Consider the following 25,576-nt stretch of genomic DNA (forward strand, 5'->3'; position numbering starts at 1 on the left):
TTTTAAGACCCCAGACACTACTCACCAAGGTAGAATGTAGAGCATTATCTTTATAAGTAGTGTCATGCCAATTGAGCTAAGAGGGACTGTTTCTTATTCACTCTTATTTAACCTCCCTTCTTGCTTGCTTTCCTCTCACCTTTCTTCTCACTTTCCCTCCCTCTCTTCTTCCCTCCTTTCCTCCCTTTCTTCCTTTTTCACTTTCTTGTTTTTGGTTTTCTTGGTAGCAGTATTCCCAGAATCTAGAATAGTGCCTGACACATAGTTGGTACTCAGCAGGTATTTCTTGAATTGGTGGATACATTAATTTATCACTCACTCATTCACCAAACATGTGTGCAACTTCTTTATACCGGACATTCTTCTAGGTTCCAAGGATGCAAAGAATACCTGCACTAGAAACAAACAAACAAACAAAAACCATTACAGACTAAGGGGTGTGATGATTGCACTATTAAAGGGGTACATCAGGGTTTTGCTAGCAGAGAAGAGGGGCGCCTACTCAGACAGCGGGGAGAAGGGACATATGGAAAGAGGTAAGTCAGAGAAGGATTCCTTGAGCAGAGAATTTATTGAGAATCAAAGACCTCATAAGTGCTCATAAATATATATTAAATAGAATTAAAAGCATATTTTGTTTCAGCATTAAAGAAATTTCAAAACTGTGGTTTTCAAATATGGATAATGTCAGCTGAAGTAGATATATTAGAAGAAATTGGAGAGCTTTCTAAAAACAAACATCTTCCCCCCTCACATCTGAGATTCTGCTATCCAGATGGCATGTTTTTTGATAAAGCACCCAGGATAATTTCATATGGTCCTCATTCCCTCATCACTCCTTGATAAGAGAACTTTACCCTAATAGAATGGATTTTGCAATCTAAGATGGTGATTTATATCTTGAAATTTAATTTAATTTAAGCCACAGCTGTATACAATTAATCTTTATTTTATTTATTTATTTATTGCATTTGTATTGGTTAGTCTTTGTTTAATAGGTTTCATATATTTGTAGAACTTAAAATGTTACTTTAAACACTCTTCCATTTACATGTTGTACATGTTTATTATTTAGAATAAAATTGACATAAGGCATTTTCAAGGACAAGCTAGTAAACATTTACTGAGACAAACGGAAGTACATATAAGTGAGATATAAAATTTAAAATTTCCTTTTGGAACGATGTATAAGGGAAATATAAGTAAACAATGTGTATATTTGGTTACATACATATGTACATATATCTAAAGTCTATCAACAATTAGCAAACACATGTCTGTGTTGAAAATCAGCTTGATGTTATGTTTACTAAACTGATGGGTTCTATTTTCATTCAAGGCCCTTAGCACATGTTTATTGAACCTTATTAAGTGATTGTGTTCTTGTGTTTATTCTTTTCTCCTAAGATTCATTTTTGTTGTTATTGTTCAAAGACTTTTTGATGTTCTTAGAATCCCTAACTGATGACAATTGAATACTTGTTGATCATTAATAATGACTAACTCTAAATTTTAATTTGCAAGCTGAAAGTATCAAAGGAACGTATTTAATTTTCATATTGAAAATGATCAGGGTCCTCAGTATTCCTAACTGGAAGAGAAGGAAGTCACATTAAAATTTTAGTATGAAACGTCTAGGTATAACATTTTGAAGGTGGCACTTTAAAAAAAATATTTCATTCCCATTGCTTCTTAGAAAATTATTTTCTTCACTTTAAAAGTAAAAAAAAAAAACAAAGAAAGTGAAAAAGCAGAATTTTCAACTCTACTAAACTTGATTTGAAATGTGTAAAATCTAACTGTGTAACTCATTGTGATATGCACATGAATAATTTTATTTTTTGATATTTGAAGCCCAACAGATGTCTGCATGTAAAACTCTCTTTCTCAGTTGGTGGTGAGTCCTGTAAAGATATCCGATGAGATTTCATAATTTTGTAATTTTTTAAACTAGAAGTCTTATTTCAGTCTTTTTCATTTTAAAATTTCAAAATCAAATTTTGATTTAAAGAACTTCTCTTCATCTCTGTCTTCTATCTCATTCCCCCTTTCCTTTTCCACAAGTCCCATCCATTCCCTTCCTTGCTAGTCCTATGTTCCTAGTGGATTACAGGATGAATGCGTGTGTGTGTGTGTGTGTGTGTGTGTAGGAATGGGGATGTGGGCAGGGTTGGGGTCAAGGTGGTGTGGGGGTGAAGGTGTATTTTGCCCTTACTCCAGAACTCTCTCCTCAATTTTTAGATTATCTGATGTGCTAAGGCCAAGAGATTGCCAAAGTTACTTTCAAACTTAATCCAATAGCTGCTTTTATAGAAAATGCTCAATTCAGAAATGATTTATCTAAACATTTAAAGCTATAAGAATCAAACTTCAAAATATACCTCTTATTTTTCTTTTGACACTTCTTTTCAAATTCTTCACTTCATAGAATATGAGCTTCAATGACTAAGAGCTGTCTTTATGCCATAAGAAGCTCCATTTTGTTTTATGAACAATTTAATTTTGTGCTCACCTCAATTCTGTCTTTAGTTGAAAAAAGTCTTTTGGGAAAGAATTTTGTTTCTCCCTGGCAGATTGTACCTATTGTACTGAGTATATCATGCAAGAAGCTATAGAAATTTTTCATCAGAGTTTAGGTTTCACTACAAGTATCATATTTTCTTAGAAAAATCTTCAAGTAGTATGTTTGATCCAGAGTGTCAAATAATTTGTGTCTAGAGAGACATTTAGAAAGTGGTGTGCCTATTTCTGAGTGCATATTATTAGAAAAATTGTCTGCTGAAAGTGTGATGCAACTTACCCTAGCCAGGAAATTTGTGTATTCAGGCTGACATGCCTCCTCCATCTTACCTTACCTTTGGATTCAAATCACACTGGTTTTGTGAGGGCTAAGTGACCTTCTTTAAAATATTCACACCATTCTCATCTTCTGGGTCATTGTGTTCCTAGTCACATGCAAATGAATTCTTTATTAATTGTAAACTTTGCTTCAGTGAAGTTTTTGGTGCACAGCTGAATTCATGAATATTATGCAAGTTTTCCCAGATAGCCAGATAGTAGATTCAGCCAAATCCTCTTGGACAGTTAATGCCTGAATTTGGCTTTTATCTCACTTTGAATAAGAGCAGAACTCCTGGGACTTTTGGGGCAAGTGTCTTTAGCCATGATAGAATCAATGCTGTTGAGGAACACACTAGAAATTTTTCTCTGCACTGTTGGAGCTTCTATTCTGACTGGAGTAGTATGATGATGAGGAGTGATGAACAAAGTGTGGAAATCAGTGAAGATAATGGCAGGGAGAGATGCTGGAAAGATCTAGAATGATGAAAAGTCCCATGAAACACAAGCTGAAGAGTTTTTTATTCTGTATAATAGACTGAATCCTTCTGTTAGTTCTCGAGTAACAGAGTAATATGATCAAATTAGTGTTTGAGCAAGATGAGTCTCACCCCAGTGTTTAAGTGAAGGAAGAGAGAGAGGCTAGAAGCAGGAAGACACTTTACATGAATATGTTAATTTTTCTTTCTTAAAGCCTTTAATTTCTAATATAATATGGGGAAGTTCTTCAAATACACATGGAAAATTTAGATACGATTACAGCTTGAGGGTGCAGAAACCTAAACAGATAATTACAATGTCAGCTCGTTTATTAACTGCAATTTAGCGAAAGTGACATCTGTTGTTATCAGTATGTTTTACATTTTTAGGTATTTATTTTTTTCTTTTTGAGTTAGTTTTAAATTATGTAAAATATTTACATAGTTCCAGAGTGAAAACTAGGAAAATATTCATAGAAGTCTTATTTTTTTCCCTGTTCCATCAACCTTATTTCCCTATTCCCTCATTGGTAAAATTGTATTAGTTTTGTTTTATATTCATATGGTTTCTATTTTGAAATTTTAATGAAATGCATATATACTTATGTTCATATATATATCAATTTATATTTATATATATATTTCTAATTCCCCTGTTTCTTACACACATAGCATCATTCTATAGTTAATATTCTGTACATTTCATTTCACACTTTTTTGAGTGTATGCACAATATTCAACCAGTTCCCTAATGATGGAGCTTTATAACACCATAATCAATAGCCTTGCTTAAAGGATATTTTGCACATTTGCTAGAATCTGGAAGTAGAATCACTGGGTCAAAGGATAATGCATAGTTATCTTTGTTAAATATTTTAAAATTCTTCTCCATAGGAGATGCATCATTTTGCATTAGTGTAACAACAAATTGAGAGAGCTTGTTTCCTTAGAACTGTCTCTTTAGAGCATTTTGTCCACCCCTTACATTTTAACCAATTGGATAGTGAAAATGGTATCACAGTATAGTTTAAATCTGTATTTTTACCATTGAGTGGTAGTGGACATTTAACATATGTTTAAGGATCATTTGCATATCTTGCATGTCAACCATGTTTTTATGTAATTTCTCTTTTCTGTTATGCCATTGTTCTTTTTCTTCTAATTTTTAGGACTACTTAATATACAAGATACTATCTCTTTATGATATGTTACACACATTTCTTTCCCCATTTATTAGTCTTTTTACATTTCTTTTGGTTTTTGTTATGTTATTTATCAATCTTTTTTTGTATTGACTGTATTTTTAAGTTATAGCTAGAAAAGTTTGCCTAATTTTTAAATTATTTGAGGACTATTTGTGGATTATAAAGTAATACACCCATATTTTCTTTTAATACTTATGAATGCAAATTTGAATTTAGAGTTCTGCTTAATTTGGTATTTATCCTGGTTTTGGTGTAAAGACCAGATTACTTTTTTTTTTCATACAGCTATACAATTGTTCCGATATCAGTTCTTAAATTGTTCATATTTTCTACCACTGATTTTGTATGTATAAAGTCTATGGATTCTCTGTTTTGTTCCATTGATCTGTTTATCTCTTCATGTACCAATACCATACTATTTTAATTTTAGAGATTTACAGTATATTTGAAGGTTTGATATGTCTATCCTCCCTTGCATCCCTCATATGGGGTTTTCTGCCTATTTCTGCTGGCTTACTCTTTCATATAAACTTTATAATTAATTTGTCTAGCTCCAGGAAAAAAATGATTAATAAAATCACAATTAAATTAAATTTACAATTTTTCTTGGTGAAATAAATGACAATTTTATGATATCGAGTCTTCTTATCCAAGAGTGTGGTATGTCTTTTAATTTGTTCAAGTATACTGTTGTATCTTTGAGTGTCTTATATTTTTCCTGACATGCTTTATATATTTTATTAAGTTTATGCTTAGCTGTTTTATTTTCACTACCATAAATGAGATCTTCTATTAGATTTTGTAAATTTTTTGTATCTAGGAAGGTTAGTGATTTCTGTATATGAATTTCAATCACCAGTCTTTTAACAGTTTTTCCATTGATGCTTTTGTTTTATATATCTAATCATCATCTACAAATATAGTTTTTCTTTTCTTTTTGAATTATTGTCCTTTTAAATGCTTATTCTTTTCTAATTGCTTTGCCAAATAGATCTAATACAATTAAATGATTAGATAGTAGCGGAGATAGAAGGCATCTTTGTTCTGTCTGTTTATGTGAATGCCTCTAGAATTTCCTCATTAAGTAAGATGCTAGATTTAAAGCTGAAATACATATCTGCTTTTAAGGAAACTGTTTCAATTAGTGTGTTTCTAAAATCATGAATTAGTATTGAATGCGTTATATGCTTCTTGCTATAAAAGGCATTTTCACTGAAATAATTCATCTAATTTTTCTGTTGAGATAATAAATTATATTAAAGGATTTCCTAATATTGAAACCAGCTTGCCTTCCTGGAATGAACCTTACTTAGTTGTGATTTACTTTTAAAATGTTGCACTGGCTTTTATTTATTAATATTTTATTTAAATTTTGCATCAGTATTCAAAAGTAAACTTAGTCTGTAGGTTTTTGTGCAATGTTTGTTAGTGTTATATTTACTTCAGAAAAATAATTTGGAAGTATGCTTTCATTTTCTATACTCTGAAATCCTTATGGTAAGTTTGGAAAAATATTTTTTTTCTTACAAAGTTATCTGTTTCATCTAAGTTCTCAAATTCATCTTCATAGAGAAGGGTGTAACATAATCTTTTGTTCTGTTTTGATGTTTATTTACCTTTTAATTTATTATTTAGTGTATTTGTGCTCTCCACCTTTTTTTGTAATAAGATGGCTAATGTTTGTTTCTTTGGTTGATTTTTTTTCCCTCTTAATTAAGCAACTTTTGTATGAATCATATTTTTGTTTCTAACTCATGAATTTCTGCTTTTAACTCACTAATTCCTTCATCTCTTTCTTTTCAGTTTGTCTTTGTCTAAATATTTAAATAACAAGTTTAATTAATTTATTTCATTTTGTTTTGATTTCATTGATAAAAGTATTTATTGCTATAAATTTTCCTCAAAGGACTGCTTTAGCTTGTCTTTTAAATTCTGATGTGGCATATATTTATTACTTCATTTTCTAGAAATCCTGAATTTTTGTTATGCCTTTCTCCTTTGATCCTTTTGTTTCATATTTTAAGAGTATGTTTTCTTTTCAGTTTATATATGTTTATAATAGCTATCTTACTGATTCGGTTGTTTAGGTGTCCTACAATCCTTTTTTCCTTTGATTTGCCTTGGACTGAGTGAAGTGCAATAAAAGTTTTGATTGTTAGTATATTTCTATTTTAGCTTAAATTTTCTTTAGTTTCTGTTCCATAAAACTCATTGCTGTTTTAATTAAGTGCTTAGAAATATCGGAAATAACTGAATTGTGGCTTTTTTTAACTTTCCGAAGTGTTTTTCTTTGTCTTTCTTATTACTGTTTTGGCCTAACTTCTATATTGTCAGATATCAAGGTCATGATCTCTGCTTTTTTTTCAACTTGCATTTTTCTAGCATACTTTAGCCCATCTATCTATTTTTAACCTTTCCTAATTTCTTTGTTTTAGATGTAGATTTTGTATATAAAGTTAAATCCATTTTACATTTATTGATAGCACTAATATGCTTAAAGTTTTGTTTTTAATCTATATATTTGTATATGTATATTTGTTAAATTATATACACATTTGTGTGTTTGTTTTTTACTTTTATGATATCGTCTTTTGTTATTTCTTTTTAGCATATCTTTTGGTATGTAGCAAGGTTTTTATTTTTGTTAAAATGGTTACTTTTAAAATTAATATGTTTAGTTTTCTTTTTTATAGATAGTGGCTCTTGGTATGCTTCTATAAGCAATAATGTATTTAGTTGATTATCTTTTCTTTCCACTTTCCTTACTCTCCCCAGTATCTAATCCAAAGTAGCATCCTTTACTCCTGATTAACACATGAATAACAATGACCTTATTCTACACTATTCATTATATTATATCTATATAATCAAAGTATATTGCATTTACATATTATTTTGCAATCTTTGCCCTAATTATTTGCTTTCCAGTTAAATATGCTTAAAGCTTACCTCTAGACCTTATGTCGAAGCTTCTCTATGATACCTTGATTTCTTGAGGATCTTTTCTTGGGCAAAAATGTTGTTTCACTATCTTTTAATATGGAGTGTTGATGTTTAGAAGTCTTATGTCTACGTAATCTTCTTTCCCTTATAAGTGACTTGTTAGTTTTTTATTGGGTGCTAAAGTATTTTTCTCCCAAATCCTGTAATTTTACTAGAATATGTCTCACTCTCACCCCTTCAGGGATCAATCCTTTTCCCACTTCTGAGTAATGTTCTAGAACAAACAAGATTTTGTTACAATTTGATAAGCATTTTTGGAAATGCAGGCAGAAGTTGTGTGTTCTGACATTAGAGAAAACATCTAGCCAATTGTGTCCTAGTGCCAAAGTAGGGAATAACTGAAAAACATTTAAGTGGTTCTTTGAAGCATATACCCAATATTTTATAGTATTTGCATATAAATTAATTGAATTAGTATTTTCATTTATAAATCAGCAGAGAAATTGTTCAGTAACTTATGACCTGAAGAAAAGCAATTTTCAAAGATACTACATTAACTCCCATCTGTAGTGCTATTTTGGCAAGCATTTGGTGTCAATTTATTTAGCTGATACTTGCATGGCTTAATAATGCTTTGAGGCTTTTATATAATTTGGGGTTGGATCAAAATGGCCACCTCTTTGATATAAGAGGAGTTGACAATTGATACAGGGTAAAAAGTTTGAGAAAAAAATGAAAACATTGTATAAATGCCAATGAAAATGAAGGATGAAATTAATCTACCACATCAACACTTTTTATTACTTTGAATAATTTGTATGCTGTTGAAATGTTATTTTGAATGCACATCATTTAATAATGACTGCATTTCTGCAATTCACATTTGTGAGTAATTGTATGTGCTTACACGTTAGCTATTTCTTTATGAATGTTTAATAGTCATTATAGGAAACATTTATCAAAAAAAAAAAAAGAAGCCAGTCACTAACATAAAAAAGTTTTCTTAAATATATCGGTTCACTGACATTCAAACAAAAAAAATAAAATAAAATCTCCCTCTCTTTGGTTGAAAAGTGGAAGAAATATTTGCTAATCTAGTTCTCACTATATCACTTCAATAATGACAACAGAATATGGCATTAAACTAAGGACATGTTTGACAGAGCAAAGTTAGCAGGCGTATAAATTCTACTTCTTAGGACTAGTTTTTGAAGAAAGACCATGGGATGCTTCCTCTTGTTTGTGTAAGTTTTGGGTTTTCTACCAAATTTCTAGTCACTAATGAACCGCCAACACCTTTCAGCTATGAGTTTCAAGTGCCATTTGCCTCATGCATGTCAAGATTTAAATATTAATATTAATAAATCAAATATTTTTTCTTAATTTATAAAGAAATATAAACTTTAGAGGTCAGTGTAACATTTGTGTGTTAAATGCTGGTCTGTCTATTTTTTCCTTTAAAGGTAAAATATGTTTCGATTAGTATATTTTTGAAAATAAATGTTGTTTTCTGATAATGAAAACATGCTCATTGTAACTAGGTGGGGTTTTTTTTTGGTTTTGTTTTATTTTTTTGAGAAGATAAGTATCTAAGATATCCCTAATATGAATTTAAAAAATGGAAGAGATTTAAGTCTTCTCTTTGAAATCTAACTTCCTTGGAGCTTTCATGATTCTGGTGATGACAAGTAGATTTGAATATGAACATTCCATTTCAGTGTGGTTACCTCTTCAGTCAAGGGTAATAATAAGTAAGAGCCACACTAATTAAACGCTCCATTCCCAAAGGGCAGTAAGTTATGCCAGACAAATACTAAAAGATTCCTCCTAGCTTATTGTAATCCAATTACATGCTAAGTTTTAAAGACTTTTTTCTTTAGCGTTGATTCTGAATAACCAGTGATTTTCTTCACATTGTTCTTCTGACTTGCTTTATATTGATTTTCAGAAATCGAAGTTGTGGTTTCTGAATTAGAAAAAATATTGTTTGAAGTTTAAATCCTCCTATAAAGAATTAGATAGGAGAAACAAAATTATTGATTATAGTGGAATCTTGATAATAAATAATTACTAAAAATGTATTCAGTAAAAGGAGGATTGAACATGAAATAGATGGTTCTGTTATCTATTGCTGCATAACAAACCATCACAAAATTTAATGGCTTAAAATAACAGCATCAATTTATTATTTTATCTCATGGTTGTGTGGTTGTGTCCCTTCTAGTTCTATTCCTCAATCAGCACTTACTTTATTGTTATATCAATAAGTCTGCTCATGTCCCACCAAAAAGAGATTCCTTGAGTGCAGAAATTTTGTTTTATTCATTTAGTACTTATGCTGGTACAATATATAATTATTGATTGAAAGTTCCTCTTGAGATTAGAGGGGCTTAAGTTTAAAAAATTAGTTGTTTTAATAAAATAAAAAAAACAAGATGTGCCACATCAATATGCTTTTCCTAACCCTTTTCTTCTTAAAATGTTTGTAGATCTTTCGGTTGGTGGATAAAAGTTATGCAGTTTTGTGAGTGATGTGGCAATTCCAGTTGGGTTTTTGTCAGAGCTGATTGGGATGGTTTAAATGAAAGAGGGTTTTGAAAATGAATTTCAAATTTATTTCTAAATCATGAAACAATATATTCATTCTTCTCAAACTCTTCTTCCTTGAACTACACAGTTCAAATGGAAATCACTTAGGAATCAAATGCATAAATTTGGACATTGACAAGAAATACTATTGATTGTATTCATTTGTATTTCATAGACAATGCTGTAAGTATATCACTAAAGCACTATGATTCTATGGTTTCTGTAGTAAGATAACAATAGTTTTGTTATGGAGGCACCGTCATCAAAATAGAAATAAAGTTTACTAATCCAGATTTTAACATCAGTCTATAAGAGAAAATATGCTTGGCTTTAGTGAAAAACACTACCTATTTGCATTATCTAAACTACTGAGTGCGTCATCCAATTAAATAAACCATGTGTAGTTATATGGACATAGAGAAACCAACTTGAATTATGGAGATATCCCCAAATTCTGACTAACAGATATAGACTGTAGTGATTTCATTTAACCTTTATTTCAGCCATGTGTAAGTCAGATTGCCTTTTCCTCCCTGTAGGAACCAAGGTACCACTAAAAAATAAATAAACAAAAAATAACGGTAGCTTCACTGAGAAAATTGAATTATTTAATGCTTTTTTCCTTTATCCCTTCCTCTTCTTTTTCTTCTTTTACTCCTTCATCTCCTTCTGCTCCTTGTTTTTAATAAACTGCTAGTAGACATGGCGTTAGACTATGTAGAAGCCATCAGTATTTCTTATTTAAATCAAGATTATAATGTTACCCAGAAATTATGTAGATGTAATTCAGGAGTTTATATGATCAGTGTTAGATTTTTACCATAATGGATTTATCCCTTCATTATTTGTCAAGTTCTTAGCTTTATCATTTGACATAATTTTTGCTTCTTATTTCTGTACTAAATCCAAGAAAGGAAGCATTTATTCTTATTTTCCTCAGATGCTATATCTTTGTTTCTATCCAAAGCTCTATAATAAATTCCTGTTTCAAAAAACAATACTAATATTAGGATTATTTTAGCTCGTATTGGTCCCATAAATTCAATTAGTAAAAATCAGGTTGTATTTTAATACCTGTTTAAACTGATTCAATGGCACTGAGAGAAGAATATATGTCAGAAATGTTTCAACTCCAAGAAATGATACAAGGAATTACAATAATATGCCTATACCTATTGCTTAGTGAAACTAGACATAGTTCTTAAGAACAAGGGAATAAAATGAGAAGAGATCACCCAAAGAGAAAGGAAATAAAGAGACAGTGAAAAAAGCCAAAATATGTTTTGGGAAAGAATAACAAGTTGGTCACTCCCTTGGTGTTCCTCTAGCTCTTTCTTGTCCTGTTTATACTTTATACTTTATTCTTTTCCACAGACCAGTATTTCTAAACTTATTTATCCCTATTTGTTGCTGTTGTTAGGTGCCTTTGAGTTGGTTCTAACTGATAGTGACCTTACGTGCAATAGAAGGAAACACTGCCCAGTCCTGCACCATTCTTACTATCGTTGCTATGTTTGAGCCCATTGTTGGTGCAGCCACTGATGCTACAAGACAGAGTAGAGCTATCCCATTGAGTTTCCAAGGCTATAAATCTTTACAAAAGCAGACTACCACATCTTTCTCCCACGGAGAGGCTGGTGGGTTCAAATCACTAACCTTTCAGTTAACAGCAGAGTACTTAACCACTACGCCACCAAGGGCTCTGAGTCAGAATCGACTCAATGACAATGGGTTTTATATTCCTCCGTTATCTCAGTAAAAGGGCAAAGGAAGTGTCCAAAGTCTGAGGGGAGTGGGCAAGCTTATGTCAGATGTTTTCAAAATAAAGACAATCTGCAAGAATCTGAGTTTTGACCTCTACAATGAAAAGTGGCCAAATCTCCATATGAGATACTGGATTATTTTCCAGTGTCAACTCCATCTGATTTATATGAAGTAAGCAGATTTTCTCTCCAAGAGTTCAAACAATCTGATTATAATACTGAATGTGTTTTGCTAATAGTCTCAAAAATGAAATAGTAAAAAAAGTATCAAGATTTATTGTATCAAACTCATAGGTGAAGTATAAATATGCTAGTAGCATACTTGGAAATTATTTTGAATTTTCTAGGGGATTTCACAAACATAAATAAAAAGGGAAAACCCACTGGTTATAAGCTGTGTAAATCCCTTAACCTCTTGAAGCCCATAAAATAGAAATGATAAAATATTTACTTCATACAATTGTTTTGAGTATTGAGATAAAATTTATGAAACTACTTTGGATCCTCTAAGGCTTTACACAGATGTCAAATATTAGTGTTTGAAAATATCTCATTTGGTTTTAATAACTGTCCTGAATTGTGATCTACGTATTTTACTCATTGTACATCCTTTTTATATCTTCAAATTATATGTACATTTTTCTAAAGATAGAATTTTACAGGGAAATAATCTCTCCACTCACTACTATCATTGATAGAATAATGTTAGCATCTGGGCTTTGGGGTTAGATAGACCTTTATTTTGACCTTAAGTGTATTAATTTATAAAAAGGGAATAGCCTTAGAATCTACAACATAGGTTTGTTGTGGCTCATGAATAAAATAATACATGGTGAAGCCTGGTACAGTGACTAGGATGTAAGCTCCCAAAAACTCCTGTTGCTTCATTTCTTACTTATCTTCTCAAAAAAATCCTGCTCTTCTTGTAAACTGATGCCTTCCAGACATATACTCTATTCCTATTGTTTCATCTTCAGCATCCTTGCCCACTGACCTTCTGTTACACCTGGAAAAATCACAACCCTAAATAAACCCAACTGGATACCTTCTCCTTGTCCATATCCTGGCTGATAAGTACTACCAGATTAAAAATCACACAGTATTTGCCCTATAAAATTCATGGTCTCAGCCTCAATAGGGGTTTCAGTGCCAAGAGACAAACTTTTTAAGATTCCTTAACCAGCTTCCTCTCTCATCCTCCACAACAGCAACTTCAAATATTCCTTGCTTTCTTCAAACTTTCTCCTTCCTCACCCACACCCCCACTCCCAGCAGGAGATTTTACAAGGAATAGAGAAGCTATCTGAATTACCTCAACTTCTGCTACCTGCATTTACTTTGCCTTTCTTCCTTCTCTTCTCTTGTTACAGAGATGCCTTCCTTTCTGTCTAAAGCAAGGCTTTCCTCCTGGCTTCTATATTCCAATCTCTTAGTCATCTAGTGCTGCTATAACAGAAATACCACAAGTGGATGGCTTTAACAAAGAGAAATTCATTCTCTCACAGTCCAGCAGGCTACAAGTCCAAATTCAGGGTGTCAGCTCCAGGGGAAGGCTTTCTCTTCTCTGTTGGCTCTGGAGGAAGGTCCTTGTCATCAGTCTTCCCTTGGTCTGGGAGCATCTCAGTGCAGGAACCTCAAGGTCCGAAGGACATGCTCTGCCCCCGGCACTGCTTTCTTGGTGGTATGAAGTTTCCGGGTGTCTCTGCTCGCTTCTCTCTTTTATATCTCGAAAGAGATTGGCTTAAGACACTATCTAATCTTGTAGACCTCATCAGTATGACTGCTGCTAATCCATTTTATTACATCATAGTGGTAGAGTTTACAACACATAAAGAAATCACATCAGATTACAAAATGGTACACAATCATACCATACTGAGAATCATGACCCAGCCAAGTTGACAGATATTTTGAGTGGACACAATTCAATCCATGACACAATCCATCTTGCCTAATGAAGGACCTTCATCTATTACCCTTTGCTCTTTTAAATCCTCAACCTCTGTCTACCTACTGGTTCATCGTCAGCATTATTTATACACATTTAAATCTTTATTGTCTTTAAAATAAAATCTAAACGCCTCCTTGGGCCTCATACCCTCCTCTGGCTTCTGCTCTGTCTCTCTCCTTTCTTAGACAAATTGGTTGCTAAGTTGTTCACATCTATTTTCCTCACTTTTCACCTCCTACTTACTTTTCAACTACTGATGTCTAGCTTCCATATAAAGAAACTATTGAAAATACTCTCACCAAGATTACAAATGATCTCCTTGTAAAATTAACAAACAAGAATTTTTCTTGACATCCTTTGTTGATTGTGCCTTTTTTTGGTAATACTTTTTACTATTGATTTCTGTGACACACAGGACTTCTATTTGTTTCTTCTGCTTTTCTGGCTCATCCTTCTTTTATACTTTATGGGGTCCTCTTCTTCATTCTATCTCTTTCATCATGGTATGTATGTCCAAGGCAGTCTCTTATTCTCTTTTAGCTTACACCCTCTCTCTGGAGTTTCCTCCACTCCCTTGGTTCCAACTCTAAGAGTGAGTTCCTCCTGAATTTTTATTTCTATCCCATATTGCTTTGCTTAGTGCCAGACCTATATGTCTATCTGCCTCCTGGACATGTCTTCTTGATATATTACATTCAGTGTATCTCTGCCTACCACAGTAATGCCCACCTTTGAAAAGCAAAACAAAGCCCCCCTTTCTTCTCCCATATTTCATGCCCCAATTAACTTTAAGCTAGTTGTCAAAGCTGTGAAACTAATCAACGTCCTTGCTTCCTCCCCTTCTTCAACTACTCATCCTTCATGGCTTCATTAATTTCTAAATTCTAGGAATTAAACTCTTCTACAGCTCTTGAATCTCTACTTCCACCTATCGCCATCTCAGCTTTCTGATTCAAGTCTCTAGCATTGCTCTGTCTCTTTGACTAGTAAAAAGTCCTTTTATTAGTCTCCTTTCTTGTAATCTTGCCTCCTCCACCTATCTTTTATTCAAACAGTAGCCAGAAAGGATATTTCTAAAATATTGATCTGATTGTATGCTTCTGCTGCTTAAAATTTTACTGGTTTCCCATTGTCCTTAGAAAAATGTACAAATATTAAGAGAGCATGCAAGGATCTTCAGCCTTGAACTTCATTCATTTCTTCATTATATAACAAATGCATACTGAATGTTACTAAGTGTCAAGTACTGTTCTAGGCAATGGAGGTTCAGTATCAAAAAAGAAGTAATGTTCCCTGTCCTTGGAGTTTCTCTTCTCTTCCCAGTTCATCCTTGTCTCCTGGCTCCAACTATGCAGAATTATTAATAATTATTTGAATTAATTATGCTGCCTGTCTAGCTTAGAGAGGCCTTTGCAGGTGCTCTTCTTTCAGAGAGAGACTGTCTTACTTATAATCCTTCCATTTGACTGGCTGTTAGCCATCATTTGGCTCAGCTTACATGTCATTTCCTCTGGGAGTTTATGAGGCTATCACAGTATTCCAGGCAAGGGAAGCTGAGTGCCTAAGCATAAGATAGATTTGAGAGATAAAAAGCTGGTAGAGTAAACAACACTTTATTGTATATGGCAAGAAATACAAAGAAAGGAGTTTAGGTTAACTCTAAGATCTCTGGTTCGTGTGGAAGGAGAGTCTATTCGTGGAGATGAGGATTTTGATGTGTTAATAATGATTTTTAGATGTCATGAATCTTTAGCAGGAGGAATTTTATATGCAAGTCTTAAAATGAGGAAAATGGTATAAGCTGAATATAACATGTTAATTGCATTTATGGGAGTGGTTGAAGTACTCAGAGAAGGTATGTAAGATAAGAAGGTAATGTTTAAGTTTTCCCCTGGAATTGTGAGTTTATAATTAAAGATCTATGTTTTTGTCTCCTACTCATTTTAGAATGTAGCAGCTAAGCAGTTAAAAATCAGCTTTTATTAAATTCTAAGCATATTTAATTCTGTTCTTTTAAAGTCTTCTAGTCTGTGCACTAACTAGGCTTCATGTTGGAGATGTTATCAAGAGGGACCAGTCCCTGGAGAAGGACATCATGCTTGGCAAGGCAGAGGGTAAGAGAGAAAGAGGAAGACCCTCAATAAGATGGATTGACATAGTGGCTCAAGCATAGCAATGATTGTGATGATGGTGCAGGATTGGGTAGTGTTTCGTTCTGTGTTCATAGGATTGCTATGAGTTCGAACTGATTTGATGGCACCCAACAGCAACAATAGATATATAGACAGATAGACAGACAGACAGATAGATAGATGTATCTATCTATCTGTCTGTCAAATTTACTTCTCAAGTCCAAATAAGTGAAGGAAGAGTTTTGTATTTATAAGAGCTCCCCTTTTTTTAATACAGTTTAGCACAATCTTCAGATTTAAATGTATCCATTTCTCTTAGTGAGCCCTTGTGGTGTGGTGATTAAGAGATTGGCTGTAACCAACAGTCAGCAGTTCAGACCCACCAGCTGCTCCTTGGAAACCCTATGGGGCAGTTCTGCTCTGTCATATAGGGTCGCTATGAGTCCAGATTGACTCAATGGCAATGGATTTGGTTTGGTATTGGTATTTCTCTCAGAGGTATGGAATAGATATTGTGACTCTAAACATAGAGTTAACTATTTGTAATATTCTTTGTAAGCTTTCAAAAAAGGAATTCTATGAGGTCTGTTTCTGTTGGTGAAGAGAGTGTGAAGCAGAGAGATCATATTGTTGTTGTTAGGTGCTGTCAAGTTGGTTCTGACTCATAGAGACCCTATGCACAACAGAACAAAACACTGCCCCATCCTGCACCATCTTCACAATTGTTGTTGTATTTGAGGCCACTGTTGCAGTCACTGTGTCAGTCCATCTCATTGAGGGTCTTCCTCTTTCTTTCTTACCCTCTGCCTTGCCAAGCATGATGTCCTTCTCCAGGGACTTGTCTCTCCTGATAACAAGTATAAAGTACGTAAGATGAAGTCTCCCCATCCTCATTTGTAAGGATCATTCTGGTTGTATTTCCCTTCCAAGACAGATTTGTTCATTCTTTTGGCAGTCCATGGCATATTCAATATTCTTCGTCAACATCAGTATTCGAAGATATCAGTTCTTCTTCGGTCTTCCTTATTCATTGTCCAGCTTTTGCATGCATGTGAGGTGATTAAAAATACCAAGGTTTGGGTCAGGTGAACTTTCATTCTCAAAGTGACATCTTTGTTTTTGAACACTTGAAAGAGGTCTTTTGCAGCAGATTTGCCCAATCCAATACGTTGTTTGATTTCTTGACTCCTACTTCCATGGACATTGATTTTGGACCAAATAAATGAAATTCTTGACAACTTCAATATTTTCTCCATTTATCATGATGCTTATTGGTCCATTTGTGAGGATTTTTGTTTTCTTTATGTTGAGATGTAAGCCATACTGAAAGCTGTAGTGTTTGATCTTCACCAGTAAGTGCTTCAAGTCCTCTTGCTTTCATCAAGCAAGGCTATGTCATCTACATATCCCAGGTTGTTAATGAGTCTTCCTCCTATCCTGGTGTCCCATTCTTCTTCATATAGTCCATCTCTTTGGATTATTTGCTCAGCTGAGTAAACATAGTGAAAGGATACAACCTTGATGCACACTTTTCCTGATTTTAAACCTTGCAGTATCCCCATGTTCTATTCCAATGACTGCTTCTTTGTGTATATACAAGTTCCACAGGAGCACGATTAAGTGTTCTGGAATTCCGATTCTTTGCAGTGTTATCCATAATTTGTTATGATCTATACAGCTGAATGCCTTTGCATAATACACAATAAAACCCAAGTAAATATCTTTCTGGTATTCTCTGCTTTCAGCCATAATCCATCTGATATCAGTAATTATATCCCTCCTTCCACGTCCTGTTTTGAATCTGGCTTGTGTTTCTATTAGTTCCCTGTCAATGTACTACTGCAAAAATTTTTGAATTATCTTCAGCTTTATTTTACTTAGATGTGATATTAATGATATTGTTTGATAATTTCCACATTCCATTGGATCACCTTTCTTTGGAATGGGCACAAATATGGATCTCTTCCTGTCAGTTGGACAGGCAGCTGTCTTCCAAATTTCTTGGCATAAATGAGTGAGTGCTTCCGGTGTTGCATTGGTTTGTTGAAACATCTCAACTGGTATTCCATCAATTCCTGGAGGCTTGTTTTTTACCAATACCTTCTTTGCAGCTTGGATTTCTTCCTTCTGTACTGGTCGTTCTTGATTATATACTACTTCCTGAAATGGTTGAACGCAACCAATTCTTTTTGGTACAGTGACTGTGTATTCCTTTCATCTTCTTTTGATGCTTCCTGCATCTTTTGAAATTTTGCCCATAAAGAAACAATAATCTGTTGCGATGAGTCGATTCCAACTAATACAGACACCATAAGACAGAGTAGAACTGCCCCATAGGGTTTCCAAGAAGCGGCTGCTGGATTCAAATTGCCAAACTTTTGGTTAGCACCTGAGCTCTTAACCACTCCCTAAATATTGCAACTAAGGCTCGAATTTTTCTTTAGTTCTTTCAGCTTGAGAAAAGCCAAGTGTGTTCTTCCCTTTTGTTTTTCTAATTCCAGGTCTTTGCACATTTTGTTACAATGCTTTACTTTGTTTTCTTGATCCGCCCTTTGAAATCATATGTTCAGCTCTTTTACTTCATCATTTCTTCCATTTGCTTTAGCTACTCAACTTTCAAGATCAAGTTTCAGAGTCTCTTCTGACATCCATTTTGGTCTTTTCTTTCTCTCCTGTCTTTTTAATGATCTTTTGCTTTCTTCGTGTATGATGTCCTTGATGTCATTCCACAACTTATCTGGTCTTTAGTCATTAGTGTTCAACACGTCAAATCTATTCTCAAGATGGTCTCTTAATTCAGGTGGGATATACTCAAGGTCATACTTTGCCTCCCGTGGACTTGTTCTAATTTTCTTCAGCTTCAACTTGAACTTGCATATGAGCAATTGATGATCTGTTCTACTGTCAGCCCTTGGCCTTGTTCTGACTGGTGATATTGATCTTTTCCATCGTCTCTTTTCACAGATATAGTCAATTTGATTACTGTGTATTCCATCTGGCAAGGTCCACGTATATAGTCACTGTTTATGTTGTTATAAAAGAGATTTTCAATGAAGAAGTCGTTAGTCTTCCAAAATTCTATCATACGATCTCTGGCGTCGTTTCTATCATGAAGGTCATATTTTCCAACTACTGATCCTTCTTTGTTTTCAACTTTCACATTCCAATCACCAATAATTATCATTGCATCCTGATTGCATGTTTGATCATTATCAGACTGAACAAGTTGATAAAAATCTTCAATTTCTTCATCTTTGGCCTTAGTGGTTGGTTGGTAAATTTGAATAATAGTCATATTAACTGTTCTTCCTTGTAGGCATATGGATATTGTCCTATCACTGACAATGCTGTACTTCAGGATAGATCTTGAAATGTTCTCTTTAACAATGAATGCAATGCCATTCCTCTTGAAGTTGTCATTCCCGGCATAGTAGACTGTATGATTGTCTTATTCAAAATGGTCAGTGACAATCCATTTCAGCTCACTAATGCCTAGGATATTGATGTTTATGCATTCCATTTCATTTTTACAATTTCCAATTTTCCTAGAGTCATACTGAGAGAAGTAATTACATTCCTATAAGTATATAGGCTACTAGAGCTCTGGAGGAGAAAAGGACTGTTCACTTTAAGCACTCAGGAGAGGCTTGAATTTAACAACTTGAGGCTTGAATTTTTTCTTCAGTTCTTTCAGCTTGAGAAATGCAGAGCATGTCCTTCCCTTTTTGTTTTCTAACTCCAGGTCTTTGCACATGTCTTTATAATACTTTACTTTGTCTTCTCGAGCTACCCTTTGAAATCTTCTGCTCAACTCCTTTATGTCATCATTTCTTCCATTTGCTTTAGCTACTCAACTTTCAAGAGCAAGTTTTAGAGTCTCTTCTGACATCCATTTTTGTCTTTTCTTTCTTTCCTGTCTTTTTAATGACCTTTTGCTTTCTTCATGTATGATGTCCTTGATGTCATCCCACAACTTGTCTGGGCTTTGGTCATTAGTGTTCAATGCATCAAATCTATTCTTGAGATGGTATCTAAATTCAAATGTGGTATATTCAAGGTCATATTTTGGCTCTCGTGGACTTGTTTTAATTTTCTTCAACTTCAACTTGAACTTGGACATGAGGAATTAATGGTCTGTTCTGCTGTTGGTCCTTGGCCTTGTTCTGACTGATGAAATTGATCTTCTTGTAGTCTCTCCACAGATGTAGTAGATTTGAGAGATCATATATCTATTTTAATTACAGAACATTTTTTCACATATTCTTAATGTCATGGCTCTAATTACGTATACATTAACAACAACAACAAAAAAAACACTGCCATCGAGTCAATTCTGACTCATAGCAACCCCATAGGGTTTCCAAGGCTGTAAATCTCTACAGAAGCAGACTGCCACATCTTTCTCCCACAGTGCCCCTGGTGGTTTTGAACCACCAACCTTTATGTTGACAGTCAATCATTTTAACCAGTGTGCCACCAGAGCTCCTTACATATACATTATAGGGAACAAAAGGACTTTAAGACATATTTTAATGTGTTTTGATAAATTCCTGTTCAACAATTGAGAAGTTCCATTGAGAATTCTTAGAAGTTGATAGTATAGTTTATAAGGTTTCACCAGTGATATTCTGGTGTCTAATTAAGTGAAATGCTGAATTCTATTTCTAAAAATATGACATTACATGTATTATACAGTATCATTAAATTAATAGAAAATCAAAGTCATTAATTTTTTTACGATGATGAATAAACAATTAGCTAACTTAATAACCATATCTTCATTGTAACAATTTGCAGTTAGTCATTTCAAAAGACATTAAAAATGACAATAAATAGAAAGTACACCAATAATTCATTAAATGCCTGCCAAAAATGTCACTGATTCTTTAAGAGAGCTTCATTGTGTGTTTTAAAAATTCTTTTTAGATGTGCAAGTTTTCAAAGTTAAAAAAAAAGATTGTTTTTTCCTGAGTAAGACTTTTTAAATGGCATTTACATGTCATATTAAAAAAAAAAAACTTTTTATAATTATGTGCTTTTCAAACACTTTTTCCATCATGTAAATGTTTTTAAATTATGAGGTTAAAAAGGAAAAAATGGGAATTGAAAAAGATTGAGCCATTTTTAAGGTTATATAGTTCTTAGTATATCTCAAAATAGGTACCTTAGATGTGTGTGGCATAGTGTTTTGTGAATGGCTGACAAAAAGTTACTATTTACTATACCAGTGGGAAGTGTAAAAGGAAAAGCATCTCTGTGTAGTGTGGGTTCCTTGGAATAACAGCTATAACTGTGATTATTTGGAGTAAGATAATCAGAGACTGCACTTGGCATGGAGCTGACGAGGCTCTCCCTCATTGGCTGCCCTGCCTTAAGTGTTCAGAGAGCTGGCTGCTTTGCCTGCTGTTGAACTCAGCAGTTGAAATTAAATGCTTGCTAGTTAAAAAATCTGGAGGAGATTTGTGTTAATGGCTTAAGAAATCATCTGCTTAGACATTCGAAACCTGATTTCTTCTTTTGGTATTTCATAATGATATTGTGAAACCATTATTATTACATGTATTTGACTGGCTCCTTTAACTTTTGGAAAGCTTTTTGTATCTATTAACTTGTTTTATTTCCACAGCAACCTAAGAAGGTAGTCCAGGAGGAGTTGTTATGTGATTTAGATAATGTATGGGAAAGTGATTTGTTAACTGCAAAACCGTACACAGGATACCATTAAGGTTTTTGTTTTATGGATAAGAAAACTGAGGCCAGAGATACTAAATGATTGGTTTCATATCACATAATGCTGGGATGATAAGAATGCAGGTCAACTGACTTACACATAATTATTTATCCTTTTTTTTAAAGTCATCCTTCATGGGTGAAGCTATAGATAGTAAGAGTAGGGGAACAGACTAGTCGTTTCATAGTAGCCAAATACAGGGCTAAAGCATTTCAAGAAGCTTACTGAGTTACACGGTTAGTCATTAAGATAATATACATTCAGTTTTTTAAAGTTTTTTGGACTAGTGTATGACTGAAAACCATGAAGTGAAAAGCGTTTCCAGCACTGTGGTTAAAACTATTATGGTATGAAATATTATGACAACCTGGCTGGGTCTGGATCAGTGATTCAGGGGGAAATGTTCTGCATTTCATTAGTAAATTTTGACTCACCTTCCATCCACACTAATCTGGTTCCATGCAACCTCTGTATTAAAAGCCCATTAACCATTCTCTTTTCCTTAATTTCAAGATGATTACTTACTAATCAATTGACTTCTCAGGAAATAATTGGAATGTGATCATCTTTTCTTCCTTTCTAAGGCTTAAACCTTCCATTTTTGTGTGTTTTCTTCTCTTAACAAGGCACTTGAGAAATGAGTGGAAGAAAAGAGAGAACTCTGTTCTTTCAAGTTTTTGGTTTTTCAATGCTTCTTACGGAATTGGGAGGGCCCAGTAGAGGGATATAATAATAATAGATAATAAGTAAGAAATAGCACAATAGTGCTTAACATTTAGTGAACACTTACACTTCATCACTGCTCAGGTCCTACAAAGAGCTTTACGTGCACTCTCTCATGTAGAGATGTTAAGAAACTCGACCCAAGTTACACACTTGTTAGTGCTGGTGCCAGGACTTGAATCCACATTTGTCTAGCTCCAAAGCATGTGTATTAACCATTATGCTGTTTCCTCTTCTGACTCAACTGAAAATCAAGAAGTTCAGAAAGCATCTGGATAACATAGGTGCCATTGAATGGTTGGTAACAGGAAACTCTGATTCATTTTAATAGGCAAGATTTATTTAGGAAAAAAATAACTGCATGGGAAGTTCTCACCACAAAGAAATGAAGGAAAGCAAATCAAGGATGAAGGCAAACATTTGACTACTAATGTTGCTGTCATAGATACAATTCTTCTAGATGTTCAGTGATGATGAGAAGCTTGAAATTCCATCAGGTGCTGATTGTGTGCTTTTTCTGTCAAGTTATATATGACTTCTGAGGCTGGTTTTCTCATTCATAAGATGAGGCTAATAATTAAACACACACACACACAAATATTTGTAGTGTCCACTATCCCTCCTAAACAGAGTAAGTCACTCAGTAAATATTAGTTCTAGCTCCTGACCTAGTTTCTACCTATTCTGCTGTTCCCAAAGAAGTAGGTGTTTGGTGTGATAGTACCAAGACTGTGGGTGGCAGGAACTAAGAGCCAGGACCAAGAGGTCAGGCAAGGAAACACAGCTGCCAGGGGGTAGCTGAAATCCAGACAGCAGACTCTGGATGCTTGAATGCAGTCTCGAGTTAGAGTACACTGAGTGCCCCCTTAGGTCATCAGAATAACAGGGTTGAGGCCTAGAGAGCCAAGGAAGAACAAAGAGTCACATATGTGCCTATCAGTGTGGTGAGGTCTTCAGGAAAGAGGTAGAGCTTAGAACTCTACAGACTGATGGGATTTGGAAGCCAGGATCAGGAATCTAGGTAATTCTACATTACAGATTTGTACCACCAACTACAAGGTGCTCTTGGCACCAAGATCCAATTGCTACCTCTCATGAATCATTCTACACACTTTTTGCCCAAGCATTTTCAATCCTAGAACATACTGATATTAAAGTGGATGTCCCTCACTGGAAAGTGAATCTGGTGACTTCTATCTGTAATAGATTGTATTCTGTATGTCAAGCCTTTATAAATTTGGCAGTGATTAAAAAATATCCTTAATTATCTGGCTAAGATGATTTCTATAATTTGAAATATAATTTGGAGTGCCTGGAGAGATCATAGAAATTATGCTTCAACCGAAAGAAATATGCAAACTAATGCAGAATTTCTCTCTGTACCATGGGAGGTAGTAAAGTGTACGGGATAAGAACTCAAGCTACAGAAACAGATGGACAATGATTTAAAGCTTCATTGGACACTTACCTTCATTTCTATGAAATATAACAATCCCTACCTCAGCTAAATATGTGTTACTGTGAAGATTAAATGAGATTATGCAGATACATTCCTTAGCACATAAAGGGTATACACAATAAGTAGTAAATATAAATCATAGGATATCAAATATTGAATCAGAATTTAAAGTGTTAATAATATAAAAAGTGGAAAAACTAAAAATAAGTAAGGCTATTTTTAGTGTGCAAAACTTGTTGGTAATCCTAAAGTTCAAAGTTAAGGTAAAGTTTTTATCATTGTTCCCTTTTTGATGTTTAAAGTTGTACTGTTTGGAAACTGCTTTAGGGCAAAGTACATGAACTGAAAACAATTACTAAAATATGTAAAACCTGAAATAAATGTATTTTCAGCCCTGGTAATATCCAAGGACTGAATAACAAAGAATATGTTCCTCAAATTCAAGGTGAACTTGAATATGAAGTTATACTTTGGCCAAATATGTACTAACCACTGTTTAGAAAACATTATCAATCAAATATTTAGAAGAGATAAGGAAAAATGTGAATGTAGTACCCAGTCGGTGGAATGCTGAGCCAATTTTAATCTTAAATCTTCCATTTAAAAAAATATGTTTATGGAAATTCACAAGATGATACTGCTTTGCATCTGGAGAGCCACGGAACATGGGACCAGCTACTGGACATGGTTAATGGTAAAGAGCTTAGTTAAAACAGTTGCACCCCTTCCTGAAGGGAAGCAACTGGTTTTACAGAGAAAGTTCTTGCCCTTTTTACACGTGACTCATCTTGAGCTATTTTCTGGTTGGTTAGTCAGTAAGAGAACACATCTTGACACGACAAAGCAGAGATAAACATCTGCTTTGATGGCAGGAGTCCTGGGTATTGGTGTGTACCTGGCTGCCCAGAGGCCCCTAGCTTTTCCAAGACTCAGGTTTCCTCCTCATCCAAAACACTGGAGATTGGGCAAGAATTAGTGGTTTTTAAATTTGCTTTATCTAACTTTTTACTTCAAATAAAATCTTAAATAAATCAAGAAGAAGCCAAATAAATAAAACAAAAATAAACGTTGATGCTGTTTTAGAAACAAAGGGTGTGTGTATATGTGCGTGCGTGCGTGCACCAGTAGTACTATCTTCTTACCTTACCCTCCTCCACAGCATGGTTTCTCCTTCGCCAGAATGGCCCCCTTCGTCCAGCCCCTGAGGTTTCTCACAGGCAGAGCACCGAAAAATTCAGAGACAGTTTGCAAAATATTGCGCCAGATAATCTTCATTGTTCTTCTGAGCATTATTGTCGACCTTCTGAAGAATTTATATAAAAGAAAAACATGAATAGCTATTAAGATATTTAAAATTCAGCTCAAAATATTTTTTTAAAAGGCAAGTGTCTTTTAAAACCTTACTGTATCAGCAAATATTACAAAGGATGATACTGCTAAAGCTGAGATGGTTCTGGGGAAAGAGGTGCTCTCATTCACTGTTAGTGGAGGTCTAAAATTGTTCAGCATTCCTAGAGGGCAATTTGACAGTATGTACCAAAAGTTTTTTGGACATATGATTTGGCCACAAAATTCCTTTTCCAGTAATTTAACCTAAATAAATAGATGGGAAAAAAAGAGATGTATAACTATGCTTATCAGGGAGTTATTTATAATGGGGAAAAGTGAAAATAACCTTAGTTATAACATTATGGTAAAATGTAAGTACCTATTTAAATACATATTATAGAGGAGAAGTCTTTGAAATTAAAAAGCTTGAAGAT

This window comes from Trichechus manatus, unplaced genomic scaffold, assembly GCF_000243295.1.
Source record: "Trichechus manatus latirostris isolate Lorelei unplaced genomic scaffold, TriManLat1.0 scaffold00154, whole genome shotgun sequence".
In the NCBI taxonomy this organism is placed as follows: Eukaryota; Metazoa; Chordata; class Mammalia; order Sirenia; family Trichechidae; genus Trichechus; species Trichechus manatus.